The 16,415-nt window shown below is 38.0% G+C and overlaps 1 pseudogene across 1 annotated transcript in view; it reads left to right on the top strand.

Annotated features, from left to right (window-relative positions):
- The window catches only part of LOC149180408 (ATP-dependent DNA helicase Q-like 4A), a 280,436-nt pseudogene extending 264,308 nt beyond the window's left edge, over positions 1 to 16,128 (top strand). Inside the window, exons 23-26 of the transcript XR_016256925.1 lie at positions 14,549 to 14,681; positions 14,785 to 14,879; positions 15,096 to 15,173; positions 15,315 to 16,128. The product of XR_016256925.1 is annotated as an ATP-dependent DNA helicase Q-like 4A (transcript). The remainder of the gene's footprint in view (positions 1 to 14,548; positions 14,682 to 14,784; positions 14,880 to 15,095; positions 15,174 to 15,314) is intronic.
- The last annotated feature ends 287 nt before the right edge of the window (positions 16,129 to 16,415 follow it).

The raw sequence follows: 16,415 nt of genomic DNA, 5'->3' as shown, positions 1-16,415 counted from the left end.
TGGATAAACTCAAACACATCTTTTTCTAACGACTTAGTAAATATATCAGCCAGTTGATCACTAGATTTAGAAGGCTTCAAGTGAACTTCTCCATTGCTCACAAGTTCTCTAATAAAATGATGTCTAGTATCAATATGCTTGCTCTTTTGATTAAACACACTATTCTTGGATAGTGCAATCGCTGAGGCGTTGTCACAATATATTGTTGTTGGTCCTTATTGTTTCTGCTTGAGTCCATCTAATACTCTTCTTAACCACACTGCTTGACATGCTGTTGATGTTGCTGCAACATATTTTGCTTCTGCTGACAAAAGTGTCAGAATAGGCTGCTTCTTGGATGCCCATGAAATCACACCTAAACCAAGATGGAATACATAACCAAAAGTGCTATTCCTATCATCCATATTCCAAATTGCCTGCAAGATCACTATCTGTCTATCCAATCAAATCTTTCTTTTTTGTGCTTGCAGACATTATGCCACAATCTCTAGTTCTTGCTATGTATCTCAGAATTGTTTTTCCTCCTATCCAATGTGTGCCTTTTGGAGTCTCCATAAATCTAGAAATCAAACTCATTCCGTGCATAATATCCGGCCTTGTCGCTGTGAGATACATGAGGCTGCTAACCAATATTTTGAATAGAGTTGGATTGACATCTGATCCTTCATCATCCTTGCTTAACTTAGTACCTGTTACAACTAGTGTAGGGGCAAATTTGTAATTTTCCATCCTGAATCTTTTCATCAAATCTTTGGCATATTTATTTTGGCAAATAAAAATTCATTTTTTCTTTTTCTTCAGATTGTTCAACTTCTATGCCAAGAAAATATTTCATAAGTTCGAGATCTGTCATCTCAAATTCTCTCTTCCTGGCTGCTTTGAATTCATCTAACTCAAGATCACCTGTGAAAATCATGTCATCAACATATAAGAAAATAATCAAAATTTGTCCATGCTCATTTACTTTTGTGTACAAAGTAGGCTCAATGTTGCTTCTGCAAAATCCATTGTTGATCATGTAGTTGTCAATTCTGCTATACCAAGTTCCAGGCGCTTGCTTGAGTCCATAGAGTGTGTTGGGTGTTTTAATTGTCTGTTAAATCCATGTCATTTAATTTGTCAACCCGGGGTTTTCGTAAACTTAGAAGCAAACCAAAATATATGGGACCTCAGATGAGACTATTGTAGGAGGTTTGTTTAGAATGGAAATGCATATTACAAATAACTTCTAAAACTAAAAAGTTTCCTAGTTCAAGATGAAGCAAGCAAATGAAGAGGCTCTCAATTCGGGAGGTCCTTGTTGTCCTTCCCCACAGTACTGTCCTCAAGAAGAGAAACTCAAGAGCAACAGTATGTGATGTATAGAAAGCAAGAGAAGAGGCTCAAAACTTAGGAGGCACTGGTTTTCCTTCTTCATAGTTCTATTGTAACAACATTACCATTGCATAAACTCAAAGATAACTTGAAATAAAGAAAAGGAAATGAACTTTAGTTATTGTTCAAACCAAATAGAAGGAGAGCTTAACTTAGACTCTTGTTCCCTCATATGCTGATTAGAACTCAACTAAAATTCATTCATAAGCATCAAAAATCAAGAATTCATAAATAACTTGAGACTAGAAAAAGAGAATGAATTTCAATTATTACTCATATCAAATGGAAGAGAGGCTAACTTAGACCCTTGTTTGTCTTTTCATATGTTGATAAGAGTTAAACTAAAATTCATTCATTAAAATAGAAAAATCTTCAAACATCTAAGTAATTAAATGAAAATAAAATCTATAATGCAATAAAATGTTTCTTTGATCCTTTTAGAGTGAGCTCAATTCTCTTAAGAACAAAGTGATAAACTATTCCATAAATTCATATACTACATTAAGACAATTTATATCTAAAATTGTAGAAAGAAAACTTTATTCTATTCCATCATAAGTTAGGATACATGCTCCAAGTGTCCTTCCTTTGGGATGGAGGAGGTACTCCTATTTATACAAAAGAATAAGCAGCTAACTCATTAATGAAGATCCACTAATCCCTCCTAGATCCACAAATCCTTCATATGGTTACAACCAATATGAGACACATATTCCTTTATCCGTGATTTTTCTCCATGAGATATGCTTGACCCCTATCCCAAATCTCCTTCGAATCTTCAAGAGAATTCGAATTTGAGTCTTGGCGGCCACATAAGAGTGTTCACTGTTTTGGAACCTTTCAAATCACTTACACATGTCACCAAACTCATTCCACCTTTAGGTATAAGCAAATACATGTTATTTTTCTAACTTTTAGTCATAAATTCACTTTAAATACATAAAATAAATAACTTTGGAAAATGAAAATATGAACCCATATGGTAATGGAAATATAATGATAATGTGATGAAATGATGTTACAAAATGAGGACAAAGGTGAAAATGGAGTGAAAGTGTATGCTAATTTGGCGGCCCAACAGAATGCTTTCTTCAACCTGTAAACTTTATCTTCTTGTCCTTCAACTTCATATCCTGGAGGTTGTTGCACATAAATTTCTTCTTCTAGAATTCCATTCAAGAAGGCTGATTTCACATCCGTCTGATATACTTTTCACTTGTTTTGAGCTGTTGTGGCTAGAAATGCTCTTACAATATCCAATTTGGCTACCGGAGCAAACATTTCTCCAAAGTCTATTCCCGGTTGCTATGGGAATCCTTTTGCTACAAGTCTTGCTTTAAATCTGTCAATTTCACCTTTCTCATTCAACTTTGTCTTGTACACCCATTTTACACCAATGAGATTTTTATCCTTTGGCAAATCAACCAAATCCCATGTATCATTCTTTTCAATAGCTTCAATTTCTTCATCGACGGCTTTCACCCAATTTTCATCTCTGATTGCTTCTTCAAATGAAGAAGGTTGGGATGACAACAATGCAAAATTTGAACTAACATCCAAATCATCATGAATATCTTTCATACTTTTCATTTTTCTCTTACCATTGTTTGATTCATCAGTTGATTGAATGCTAGGATAATTCCGATCTATTGATTTGCTTGAAGATCCATGCTGCCTAGAAAATCTTGGAATCCTTGCTGGCGTGACTCTGTTTGGTGTCTTCTGCTGTGATTCTTGCATCTCCTTTATGCTACATCATCTTCTTCCATCAGTGGCACTTGTGCATCAACTATTTTATCTATACTACCATTCCAAGATTCTTGTTCTTTGAATAGAATATCTTTGCTAATTATGGTCTTCTTGGTGACAGGGTTATACAATTTGTAAGCTTTTGATTGCTCACTATAACTAGTAAATATGCATTTTTCACTTTTATCATCCAACTTACCTCTTATCTCTTTAGGCACATGTGCATAAGCTACACATCCAAACACTCTGAGATGAGATACACTGCAAGACATACTTGACCATGCTTCTTCTAGTACTCTGTTCATCACACTCTTTGTAGGAGATTTGTTTATCACATAAACAACACATGCAATTGCTTCTTCCCAATACTCATTAGACAAGTTTCTTCCTTTCAACATGCCCCTTGCGATGTTCATAATTGTCCTGTTCTTTCTCTCTTCTACACCATTCTGTTGTGGTGTGTACTTGGTTGTAAATTGTCTTTTGATTCCATGTTGTTTGATGCATACATGGAATGCCTTTAAATCATATTCTCCACCACGATCTGACCTCAATACCTTGATCCGACGATCACTATGGCTCTCCACTAAGGCTTTGAATTCTTTGAATTTTTCAAAAGTTTCAGACTTTTGCTTCAAGAAGTAACCCCATGTCTTGCAGCTATAATCATCAATGAAAGTGAGGAAGTAACAACTTCGACTAATTGATTGTGTCCTCATAGGTCCACACAAGTCTGTATGCACTAGGTCAAGGGGTTACTTTGCTATGTATGCAACTCCCTTTGGAAATCTTTCACGGTGTTGCTTTCGCAAGATTCAACACACACAAGCACTAGCAGGTTCTTTTATGGGAGGTAATCCTCTAACTATCTGTTTCTACTACAATGATCTTAAACCAGAAAAGGGCAAGTGTCCAAACTAAAAGTGCCATAACCAATAATCATTAGAACATGCAACTATAAAAGAACTGACCTGATCACTATAATTCATAACTAGAGGAAAGAGTCTTTTCCTCATCATCTGCACCTTTGCTATCAGCTGCTTGCTTTGGGGCTTTTCATGTATAACACACTCTTGTCCTTGAAAAATAACTTTGTATCCTTAATGCGTCAATTGAACAACACTTATTAAATTATGTTTGAGACCAGGGACGTAATATACCTTTGAGGTTGTCTTCGTCTCCCCTTGCTTGGTCAGAGTGTTGACCACTCCTTTGCCATCTACATCCACAGTCTTGTCAATCCCCATGTTTACCTCTGTCTTCACAGATTGATCCAAATTCGCAACCAAATTCTTCTTGCTTGTCACGTGGTTATTGCAACCACTGTCTAATAGCCACACATTATCAGAAGGTTCATGCATTGTATGGAAAGCTAGGAGCATGAAGTTAGTATTCTTTGTAGTGACATTAGCTCTCTAGTTTCCTTGATCAGATATCTTATTCCTGCAAGCAAGGGCATAGTGACCAAATTTATTGCAACAATAACACCTCACATTGGATTTATCAACTCTTTGATTGTTGTTGAAGCTTCTGCTATTGTTTCCACTTTCATATTCCTGCTCTTCTTGGCCATCTCTCTGACCACCATTTCTTCCACCTCGTCCTTTACCTCTCAATCTACCTCTACCTACCTCTGTCTCTTGAAATAGAAACCTGGCTTTTAAAAGTGGTTTCCAAAGTGGAATCCTTATTTCTGTCTATCCTTGCCCCATGGGATAGAAGTGATCCCATCAACTCATCAACTGTTAGCGTTTCCAAATCCTTGGCTTTTTTGATGGCTGCAACCACAACGTCAAATTGGGTAGACAAAGATTTGAGGAACTTCTCAACCATTGTTTGATCTTTAATATCATCAACATAAATTTTTAACTGATTTACTACAATCATGACCCAATTCATAAATGAATCGATGTCCTAGGTCTCCTTCATCTGTAGACTTTCATAATCTCTTCTAGTGTTCTACAACTTAACAATATTGACTTTGGCCATACCTTCATAGCTTGTCACCATTGTCTCCCATGCTGTCTTCGCTAAATACATGATCATAATTTCTGGAACACTGCTCGGTCCACTCCCTGCTGGATAAACTCCAACACTTGTGTATTCATTTTTTTTCTTTCTTCCATAGTTCCCTCTTTGCATTAGTAAGGGTTCGTTCTTCTACTTCATTCTTAGGTTTTGAAAACCCAAACTAGACATAATCCCACACATCATGAGCCTTTAACGTGGTCTCTATCTTAATGACCCACACATCATAATCCTTCCCTGTGAAAGGAGGAAACTATGGTTGGAAGCTAGATGAAGCCATCTTAAAAAAACCTTCTCTTCAAATTATAAAGAAAACCCTAAAATTCCTTTTAATAAACTTAATGTAATAAATCCTTTTTTAAAGTCCTTTCAAAAAACCTTTTATTATAAAAAGACTTTAAAAAAATCCCTTTGTAAACTTTATGAGTCTATTGGAACATCTTTATAAAAAATAATCACTCATATTAAAGTACTTCACTTAACATATAACACCTCTATAATAAAATAACTCCACAAATCACTTTAATGTTAAAAAAGTGTGCATAAGCCTTTTAAAAAAACGATCTCAACAAATCACTTTTATGAATAACAACCACGTGTTCTTTGGACTCCCCACGTGACTTTGAAACAATTTAGAGCTTAGCCTTTTAATAAAAAACTCAAGCCCACAATTGACCTTTAATTTGCTCAAAGACTTCGTCAACGTAGTTTTCGACAGGGTGGAGGTGCGTTGATATGCTAAAAGATAAAGAATTATAAGTTTGCCCCATTTCAACGTAGTTTACCACAGAGGGGAGGTGTGTTGATCAATATACCTTAATTATCCCACAATTTTGCAACACACCTTAATTATGTTAGTTTTTGTAGCATCAAATGTGTTCTAGCCATGAAATTTTGTGGAGAGGCTAGACTACATGAGATCTCCAAAACTCAGAAATCGTTTTTGGAAATTCCCCTTGGAAATGGCTTAATTAGATTATTAACCAGTTTCTAAATATTTCTTAAGTCTAAACTTAGGGGATATGGTTAATTAATCAGAATTAATCAAGTCAAGGTATGAATGTTCTAGAAACTCACACGGATCGACTTCTAGTTAATCCTAGCCATTGATTAAGCTTTAATCTTGGCCATTGGAGTCCTAATAGAGGATTAGAAGAAGAAATTGATGGCACTTGGAGAGTACACTTGAGTAGTTTGATTTTCATGAGCAAATCGATTTCCTGAGTTGCAGTAGTCAGTTGTCGAGAGAGAGCTAGTGAGATCGAAGCACTGAAAGAGGGGCAGAGATAGTGAAGTCGGAGGAAGGTTTCCAGATCCGGTGAGTTCATTTGCAGAGAGGCAAGAGAGCCATAGAGTGGCTGATGTTGGGGCAGCGCAATAACCTCTAGAAGCAAAGTCGATTTGTTGGGAGAGATTGATGTTTTCAGTTCTAGAGGTTAGGAAGGAGTCCTAGAGTGTCGAAGAAGCACCTTTCTAGTCAGCGAAAGGTAGAACAACTTTATCAAAGTCCAATACGAGGCTAGACGTCCAACCAACTATGCAGAGTGGCATAGAGGCTCAGAGGGCCGAAATTCCAAAGGCAAGTTGTGTCGAGAGATTTCTTGTGGGGTGAGGAAAATTCCTCTCCAGATTATTGCGAGTATTTCTTTGTATGATTGCTAGTTTTGACTTCCAGTTGTACTCAGATTATTTCGTTGTTGCATAATAATAAAACCCTCAACTGTTGCACCAGTTTTCCCAAGTTGGGTTTTTCCGGGGACTATTGTCCAAAAAAAATTGTGTTATTTTATTTGTGTGTGCTATCATTTCTTCCAACGTTTATTCTTCTGCAGTTTTATTTGTGTAGGTTGCAGTGTGATTTATTCAATATTTGTTGAAGCAAACAGTAAATAAATTGTTAAATTGAATTAACAATTAGGAGAATAATTTCCAGTTGTTGCAATAGGATTTCGGTTTGGAATTTTCACATGGTATCAGAGTGAAATTGATCAGACAGAGAGCTCAGAGGCGAAGAGAGAAGGAATTTCGTTGTTCAGTGTGAGAAGCAGATCAAAATTCCCAGGGGCAGTGCAGTACCTTTGCCAAAACGCTGAATTTCTTGAGGAGATTCGATTTTTTTGAGAGGGGCAAAAAAATTTGATTCTTCTAGATCGAGTGATTTTAGAGGCAGAGGAAGCAACTCATTTTTCGTTGGGCAGATCTCTAGTTGGACACAGAGGGTTTTACAACAATTTGCTAGAGTAAAACCAACATTGAGTGGAAGAGAGAAGAAGCACACACAACAAAGGGAAAATTTCTCTCAGGGGATCTCGAGTTTTAGAGATCTAATTTTTTCCAATCGCAGATTGGCAGTGGTTGTGAGCATATCTTCTCACTCCAGAAGGGAGTACAAGTAGTAGATCCAACAACCGAGATGTGGCAAAGAGGGAGATTTTCAGATTTATTTTCTCCAGTTTTGAGTCTCACAGATTTTTCAGCTTTGCAGGGATGACCGTAAGAGGAGGCCGTGCGAGTTATCCAAAATGCAGATCTGGGTAGCAGGTCGACTTCCAGTTGCCAAAGGAAGTGCAAGTTGTCTAGTGTGAGTTGCAAAGAAAGGAAGGGTCCTAGCCAGCGACTAGGCTTGAAAGGAGATAGTGGGGCACCAGATCCAGGTGGAGGAGTATGAGACTCCGGTGTGCCAAATGGGCAGGGTCTATTGCAGTTCCAATAAGGAGATTAGCCAGATCAATTCTAGATTGTTGTAGCAGGACCATCACCTTTGCTACAATAGCCCATAGTATCATAGTAGTAGGTTCAATATCGGTAGACACAATTTGTCATTAGATGATTGCAAATCTAGTTGCAGCCAATACCCGGGAGACAATTATAGAGCTAGATGCAATGACACAGGCAATGCGAATTGCCCAGTTCCAGGTTGCAAGTGCAGTTCTAGCCAGAATATTGCTAGTGCAGAACTATTCAGTTCAATTTCTAGTGTAGGAGAATAGTGCGAGTAGCCAGGGGGAGCAGAGAGATTCCCATAGGGAAATTGAGACTCAAAGGGAGTGTAGATTCAGAGGGAGCAACTCTATGGAAGCTAGTACTTCAGGATTTGAGGAGATCAGACTCTTTATTGCAGTAGTTGCAATAGCAGTGCAGAAGCATCAGTAGAGAAGTAGCAACAACAATATGAGTAGATCAGACTTCTCCATGTTTGTTGACATACCTCTAGGAGTGAGGTGGAGTGACTTGGTGTTGTACCCAAGAGTGCTACAGATCGGCAAGATCCTTGAGGAAGTCTCAATACCTTCCTACGAGGGCCCACAATATTCAGTAGCAGGAGTGGCAGTAGATGCAGTCAGATGCTAGAGTGACAGATGCAAAGTCTAGTAGCGGTCAGATGTTGAGGAGTGAAGTGCAGAGTTGGCAATAGTGTGGAATCAACAACAATGCAAATTCCTTAGTGTCTCGGGAGACAGTTGCATCATAGTGATCGCAGAGGATTTGGTATTTAGGATGCTTTTCAATTGCAGATGTTGCAGTGGCAGCAACAGATGAGAGGGAGTTGTAGTGCAGATGTAGAGTTGGCAACAGTTCAACAGGGTCAGCAGCAACACAGATGTAGTGTATATCAGAGTTGCGTAGTGGTTGGTGGGAAATATGGCCAGACATCAGTTGCGTGACAGGAGATGATGTAGAGACACGGTGCTACCACGGGATGTATAGTAGAGCACTAGAACACATTCCTTGCTAAGAGGGAATGTTAGTATTTGTAGCATTGGATGTGTTCTGGCCACAAAATTTTGTGGAGAGGCTAGAATACATGAGATCTCCAAAACCCAGAAATCGTTTCTGGAAGTTTCGCCAAGAAATGACTTAATTAGATTATTAACCAATTTTTAAATATTTCTTAAGTCGAAACTTAGGGAATATGGTTAATTAATCAGAATTAATTAAGTCAAGGTGTGAGTGTTTTAGAAACTCACACAATTTAACTTCTAGTTAATCCTAGCCATTGATTAAGCTTTAATATTGGCCGTTGGAGTCCCAACAGATGATTATAAGAAGAAATTGATGGCACTTGGAGAGTACACTTGAGCAGTTCGATTTTCATGAGAAAATCGATTTCCTGAGTTGCAGCAGTTAGTTGTCGGAGAGAGAGCTAGTGAGATCGAAGCAGTGAGAGAGGGGCAGAGACAGTGAAGTTGGAGGAAGGTTTCCAGATTCAGTGAGTGCATTTGTAGAGAGGCAAGAGAGACACAGAGAGGCTAACGTTGGGGCAACACAATAGCCTCTAGAGGAGAAGTCGATTTGCTGGGAGAGATTGACGTTTTCAAATCTAGAGGTCGAGAAGGAGTCCCAAAATGCTGGAGAAGCGTCCTTCTAGTTAGCATAAGGCAGAACAACATTAGAGTCCAGTCCAAGGTTAGACGTCTAGCCAGCTACACAGAGCTGTGCAGAGGCTCAGAGGGCCGAAATTTTGAAGGTAAGTTGTGTCAGGAGATTGCCTATGGGGTGAGGAAAATTCCTCTCCAGATTATTGCGAGTATTTCTTTGTAGAATTTCCAGTTTCGGCATCTAGTTGTACTCAGATTATTTCACTATTGCATGATAATAAAACCCTAAGTTGTTGCACCGGTTTTCCCAAGTTGGGTTTTTTCCGGGGACTATTTTCCAAAAATAATTGTGTTATTTTATGTGCGTGCTAGCATTTCTCCAATCATTTATTCTTCCGCAGTTTTATTTCTGTAGGTTGCAGTGTGATTTATTCAATGTTTGTTGTAGCAAACAGTGAATAAATTGTTAAATTAAATTAACAATTAGAAGAATAATTTCCAATTGCTGCAATAGGATTCTGGTTTGGAATTTTCAAAAATTATTCGACAATTTTGCAATCTGAAACAATGACTGATTTTCTTCACTTGGCCCTCTTCTTCACTGGCTCTGATGGCTCTATGGATATTGTGATCCTTCCTCGGCTCCGATACCAATTTGTTGGTAAGGCAGAGGAGATAAAACACAAATTTAACACACAAAACACACACGAGCTGCGTTTCTTCTATTAATCACACAAACTTGATGAATGCAATGAACCCGGTGAGGGGTATTTAAACTTTTTCCGACTAGTGACTCGCCTTAAATAATTTGACATGCAGCCACACACTAAATTCGAATTTATTCAAAATATGACTTAGCTTGACTTGACTCAACTTGACTGGACTTGACTCAGTTAACTGAGTCTCTAATTTTAGACAACTCTACATGTAGGAGTTAATTAGCTATTCTAACACATTAGAGATAAGATCCAATAATGATATCTGTTTAGTTGTTAGGATTCAGGAATAGCACTTAGATGGTTAGGTAGTTGAAGACTTTGTTTAATTTCGTAAACACTAACAGCATTAGAATAGCTCTCAAGCCAAGCATTGCAGAACATGTGTGAAATTTTGTTAGCTTGTTGAATTTTAAAGCGGTGAATGAAGATGATTGATTTTACATCCGGGATGTCCATTCTTCGTGATTCTAATTTGGCCTTTTTGTAATTTTTATTGTCTGGTTCAATTCTAGCAGTAATCATGCAAACGTACCTGAGGTAATCTTGAGAGCTATTGCTCCCTTCGTCCTTGGTGCTAAATTTTTCTGTGATTTTTGGCATCACATATTTTATCACTATGACCTCAAGTTGATGCTTCATTGCGGTTAACATGAGTGGTATCTTATTTGGTCTGAGATAAAAAAGGTCTAGTGGGATGTCTTAACTGACTCCTAAGCTATGACTATTTCTTCTAACTTTAATAATTCTGCAGTGACAGTGATTGCTATGTTTGTCCAGCTTTCTGTGCCCAGCAGATGTACAAAGTTACCAACTTATACTTTGTTAAAATGGTCAACAGGGCCTGTTCTCTCTCTCCTTCCTTTTGGGTTCTCATGAATATGCTGGCTGTAATTGAAGTGGTTGTTATCAAGCTTTTGGCACACTTTCTATTGCATTTTCGCAATTCCATCGTGCTGGCATGAGAGTTCATAGTGCACCCAATTATAATAAAATGATAATATTGTACTGCAAGTGGTCTACTCTAGATCTTGCTATGTGTTTGAAAGAGGTGAGCATTTTCAACTTAGGATTTAGAATGCCTTCCTCAACTCCTCCAGTTGGGTTTGTAAGAGGTTGAGTTTCTTTCGATCTTGGCAGCCTGGTTCAGACCCTAGGTAATAAAGGTAGAGGTTTGACTGCTTGTGAATCATTTCCTAGCCCTAACTTGTTGCAATAATATTATACCTGTGGTATAGATGCTTTCAGTCCTGGTAATTTTCTGATGCTGTGAAATTTCTGTTTTGCTATGATGTGGTCACATAGAATGGATCTTGACAAAGTAATTTGGGACTTTAGTTTCTTGTAAGCAATTCTTTTTACGTAACCAAGGATTGTCTTTACAACTGAAGATTTATCTGTGAACGAACTGTTTATGTCATGCAGTTTCTTAGTAGAACTACTCATACTGATGGGAAAAGGTAAGTCTTCTGGATGTACATTTACTTGTATAAGATGCAAATTGAGTTATCTTAACTGGATTGCAACAACTGAGAAATGTACAATGCTTTAACTCAGGCTTAGTCTTAGAATTTGTCGAGGTTTCACTTGGACTCGACTTGGATTCAGCTTGGAATCAGACGGGTTTGATATTTGACTCAGTTTACTAAAAAACTACATAAAATGATAAAATTCTAATGAAAAATTATATATTTTAATGATTCCATACCATTAGAGACAAAATATGCAAATTCTGGTCATGTATATAATATGTAAGGGTGAAATTTGAATATATCAAAATGGCTCCAAGTTCAATACATATCTGAAACAGTTTAGATAATCAATGAGGCACTAAATGGCCTCCAGTGTCCAAAAAACAACATGCTACAGGCTACTGGCCCAGTAATATCTCCGACAACATGATCAATCATCATTGACATCACCACTGCTGAAAATGGGATCCTTGGTATGAGCTACAAAATTATCCTTTGGCTAGTAGTCCTTGGACTTGTCAGATTCCTCAGGGGCATCTGGAACTGTAGTAGTAGTACAAGTAGAAGCAGTGGATAAATAGCTAGTGCTTTCCAAGGCTAGTGCTATGCCTACTACTGGTGGATCCGAGTCCAAATCAATCCACTCAAAGTCATAAATATTATAATTAGGATTGAACTCTGCCGGGTGAATCTCCTCTACCCATTCTCCGCTTGGATCCACCGCAAACAGCCCATGAGGATTGCCAAACAAGTTCCAAGCTTACTCTAAATCACAACTCTTGGATGCTGTTTCAAAAACTCCAATATCTTAGAAATGCTAAATGAGAGGTGTAATGTTGTTGAAATTTTTAAGTATTACCCTATAGAAATTTTATCTGTATTCTCTAGTTTATTTCTCCTACTTGTTAATTACGAACAAGTTATTTAAACATATAAATATCGAAATAAACACAATACAGTCTCAACCATCTACAGAATCCAGATCAATAGTTGAAAGAAATAGCAAACACACAAGTGACACCGTTATTTTTGGACAACTCGTCCCCGGAAAAACCCAATGCGGGAAAACCGGTGCAACAATTTTGAGGGTTATTTTATTATGCAGTCTATTCTTGAGTACAACTGGGTGCCAAACCCGCTCACCTGACAGAGAAAATAATCTGGCAGTAATACCTCTCTATTCGGAAGAAGATATTTAGAAAATATGCCCCACGAAACCCTCACCAGCAACTTATGAAGCTTAGCGTTAGCCTCTCTGGCCTCAGCATCAGCCCGAAACCCTCTGTGTCAGCCCTCTGAGGCACTCCGCAACCTTTACGGCCCTCTGCGTCACTCCTGCAGCCTCTGTGTGGATGACGCAAGCCCTTCTGGCCTCTGCGCTGTCTTTGTTGGGCTCTGTGTGTTCCCTTTGGCTCAACGTCTGCCTCTCTCTGCTTCTATGCTTGTCTCTCAGCACTATTTTTGCCTCTCTGTTCCGTACTCAATGCCCCTTGCTGCAAACTGATCACTGATTCGACTTCTCTTAGCAAACCCTGCTCTAGAAAATCGAATGACTGATCACTCCAGTGTGTTCTCCAACTTACTCTCAGGCCTCCTCTTATACTTTTCCTGTTGGTCCTTCAACGACCGAGATTACATCTCTAATCAACGACTAAGATTAGATTTGGCTTGATCCATGTCATTTGGAACCTTCTAACCTAGTTTTATATCAATACCCATTAATGTTTTATTTTTCCTAGGTTTAAACTTAGGAACTCCATTAAAAATATTAATTATTTTAATATCTACTTAACTAGGTAGAATTTGCCCAAACCATTTTTGGGTCTTGGAGATTTCATGTGCTTTAGACTCTCCACCAATTTTCATGGCTAGAGCATATCTGATGCTACCCCAAATCAACAAATGCAAATAGATTTTTTAGGGTTCAGGGTATAGAATTTAGGTTTTATGTAATTTTTTTTTGAAGTGAGTTGTTCCTCAGACTGTGTGCCTCAGAGAGGAAATTGATTGACTTGACCGAGTAGGTACAGACTCAGCATAGTTGGACCGGTTTGGTAATGAATGAGCTGAATTGGACATTGACTCACCTGGTTTGTTAGAAAATCAGAAAGGCAGAAAGATTTTCTTATTCTTGATAATTACTTGTGATGTTTCTTATTAGTACGATCTTTTATATCCTTTTTCCTTTAGTTTATCAAGCAATTACTGAAGCAGCAACACATAAAACAATAGACATCAGATGTAGGCACTATGCTAGGGCAAAACCCCCCTCGAGGGGAAAACCCAGTCAAGAAATTTTTCCTTTCAATAGTATTGTTTGAAACTCTTCACTCTAGACCAAGACCAGAACTTCCCTCCACACCAAGTCAGCCTCCCAGAATTTCAACCAGTTTCCGGGAACTTCAACTGGGCAACAACTTTTGGCAACTGACAGCTTCTGTGTTGTGACTGATTTTTAAAACACTTGTAGGAGACATGTTGGCCATCTTAGAAATTGTGGCCGTTTCTTTTGAATAGAAGTGGCATAATAAGTATACAAGTTGATAGCAGCATGCACATAGATAAACTGGTAGTCTGTGCACTGGTTTTCTTGGAGTTCTGTCCATTTTTGCATTTCAATATTCTGAGGCTTCCCATGTCTGCCCTCAGATTTATTATAAGTCATAATTTTTATTCAGTTTCTCTTATCTCAGTAGCACATTTGAGAAGATTGCAGTTCAAGTCAATTTGGTTTGTTGGGCTTTCATTTCTGCTCATACATACGTTAGTGAAATTATGGTGTTTCAGTGAATGGCTGTTGTTCGATCCAGTGGTTTTAATAGCTTTCATTTTTTCATGTTTGGCTGTAAACAAGTTTTCTGAGATGAAATTGTTAACCTTTTTGATACAGATTTGCTGCCTCCAAGAAGGTGGATAAGCAGGAGAAATCTGATACAGCGTTAAAGAAATTTGACTTGCCTACAACAAATATGAATTCCCTAGTTGAGGATGGGTTACCTCCTCTTCATTCGCAAGTTGATCCAGTAAGCTTATAATCTGTTACCCCCTTTAAAGTTCCTTGGGGTCTTCAGTTCTGTTGGCTTTGTATGAAAGTATGAAAAATTTGTTATCTGGTCATGGTTGCAGGCCCTATCCAGCAAGCTTTATGCTGCCTTACGTCACCTACGAACGCTACTTGTCAATGAAGCTGGAGGAAATCTCATGCCTTATCATATTTTGGGGTCTGTATTGTTGATTGACTGTACTTGTAATAATCTTGATTGAGAATTGTGCCTTTTTCAAAAGTTGTCTTTCCATTATTTATGTTTGGATGCTATTGTTTTGCACCTGGTTATGGATATTTTGTCAATTCAATGAATTAAATCAACACCTGTCCATTTCGAGGTAAAGTCCTGTCTTAGCTATGCAACTAACACATGCTCTAAATCTGAACTTAGGAATGCTGTCCTGCAGCAGATCAGCAAAAGGGTACCTAGAACAACAGAGGAATTGCTGGAAATAAATGGTATTGGAAAGTAAGATTCTTGACAAAGGCTACTGTTTGTTCCTCAGGTTTCATCAAGTTATGTCGATATGGCATTTCCTGTAGGTTTCAACAATGCTGTTGATCTGTTGGAAATTTTGTTGTCTTAACTTGCCCACTGGCACTTATGCAGGGTGAAGGTTAACAAATATGGTGCACGATTGCTTGAAACCATTTCATCTGTAGCAAATGAATTTCAAAACACAGGCAAGAGTGTAGCGGCGTTGGATACACTTGTTAGTGATGAATACATCACACTGTCGTCCAAAAGGAGACGAGATGCTGTATTTGACTCGGATATGGATTTTACTGAAGATGACGATTTTATTCAACGTGGGAAGTCAACAAAGAAAAGACAATCAAAGAAACAATCAGCTAATATGAAGGAAACTACATGTTCAAATTTAGAGCCTACTTGCTCAATGGCATCAGTTCCTCACAATTCTGCGCCTTCAAATAATTTACTCTCCTGTTCTGGACAGCAAACTGGCACCTCATGTTTTGTGCCGGCTTCTGAAGGCAATGGCCTAGATATACCAGAGGGCTTCACTCTGACAAATGATCTCGACAATGTTGAACCAAGTATGAACAAAAATTCTGATGTACTGGATGGTTTTATTCTCACAAACGATCTTGACAATGTAGACCCCACGAAAAATCAAAAAGGTGGCAGAGTTTTACCATCTTCATTGAATTTGAAACACAATCAATCTGACTCAAAGATTGACAGTATGTTTGCCAAATATGCTTTGAAGAAAGTTCACAGATAGCCCTGGTTATGGTTTGATTTACTTGGTATAAATATTTCCCTCAGATTAAACTTGCTCCTGCTTTATTTCTTTGGCAGAGCATGTTTTTCTACTTGTTCATTAGAGCTATTGGTAATTGAATACCTTCATCAGAGAGTGAATATCTCTTACTCTTTGGAAGTGATTTCTGCTTTGTTAATTGCGTGTCAACTAGCTCTTCAGCTTCAATTTATTATGACTGCTGTCTCTTTCCAAGCAAATGCCTTTGTGCCAAGTATGTGGAAGGTTTGGTGGTTAATGTTGAATGACAAACAAAATGAAAACATACTCCCTCTTGGACCGAGCTTTTAGCATCAGGCTTACTGTACTCTTCAATATAATGCTAATATCATTACCACTTTCAAATTATTTGGGAATATGACATTCATTCCGACATAGCTTGAAATTAGCTAAAAACATGGAATTCCAAGAAGGTTGCTACCAAT

The sequence above is a fragment of the Pinus tabuliformis genome, chromosome 3_2, assembly GCF_031772625.1.
Source record: "Pinus tabuliformis cultivar Carrire ecotype Pingquan chromosome 3_2, CPIR1, whole genome shotgun sequence".
NCBI lineage: Eukaryota > Viridiplantae > Streptophyta > Pinopsida > Pinales > Pinaceae > Pinus > Pinus tabuliformis.
The sequence above is the reverse complement of the archived record's forward strand: the minus strand, read 5'-3'. Positions and strand labels throughout refer to the sequence as shown.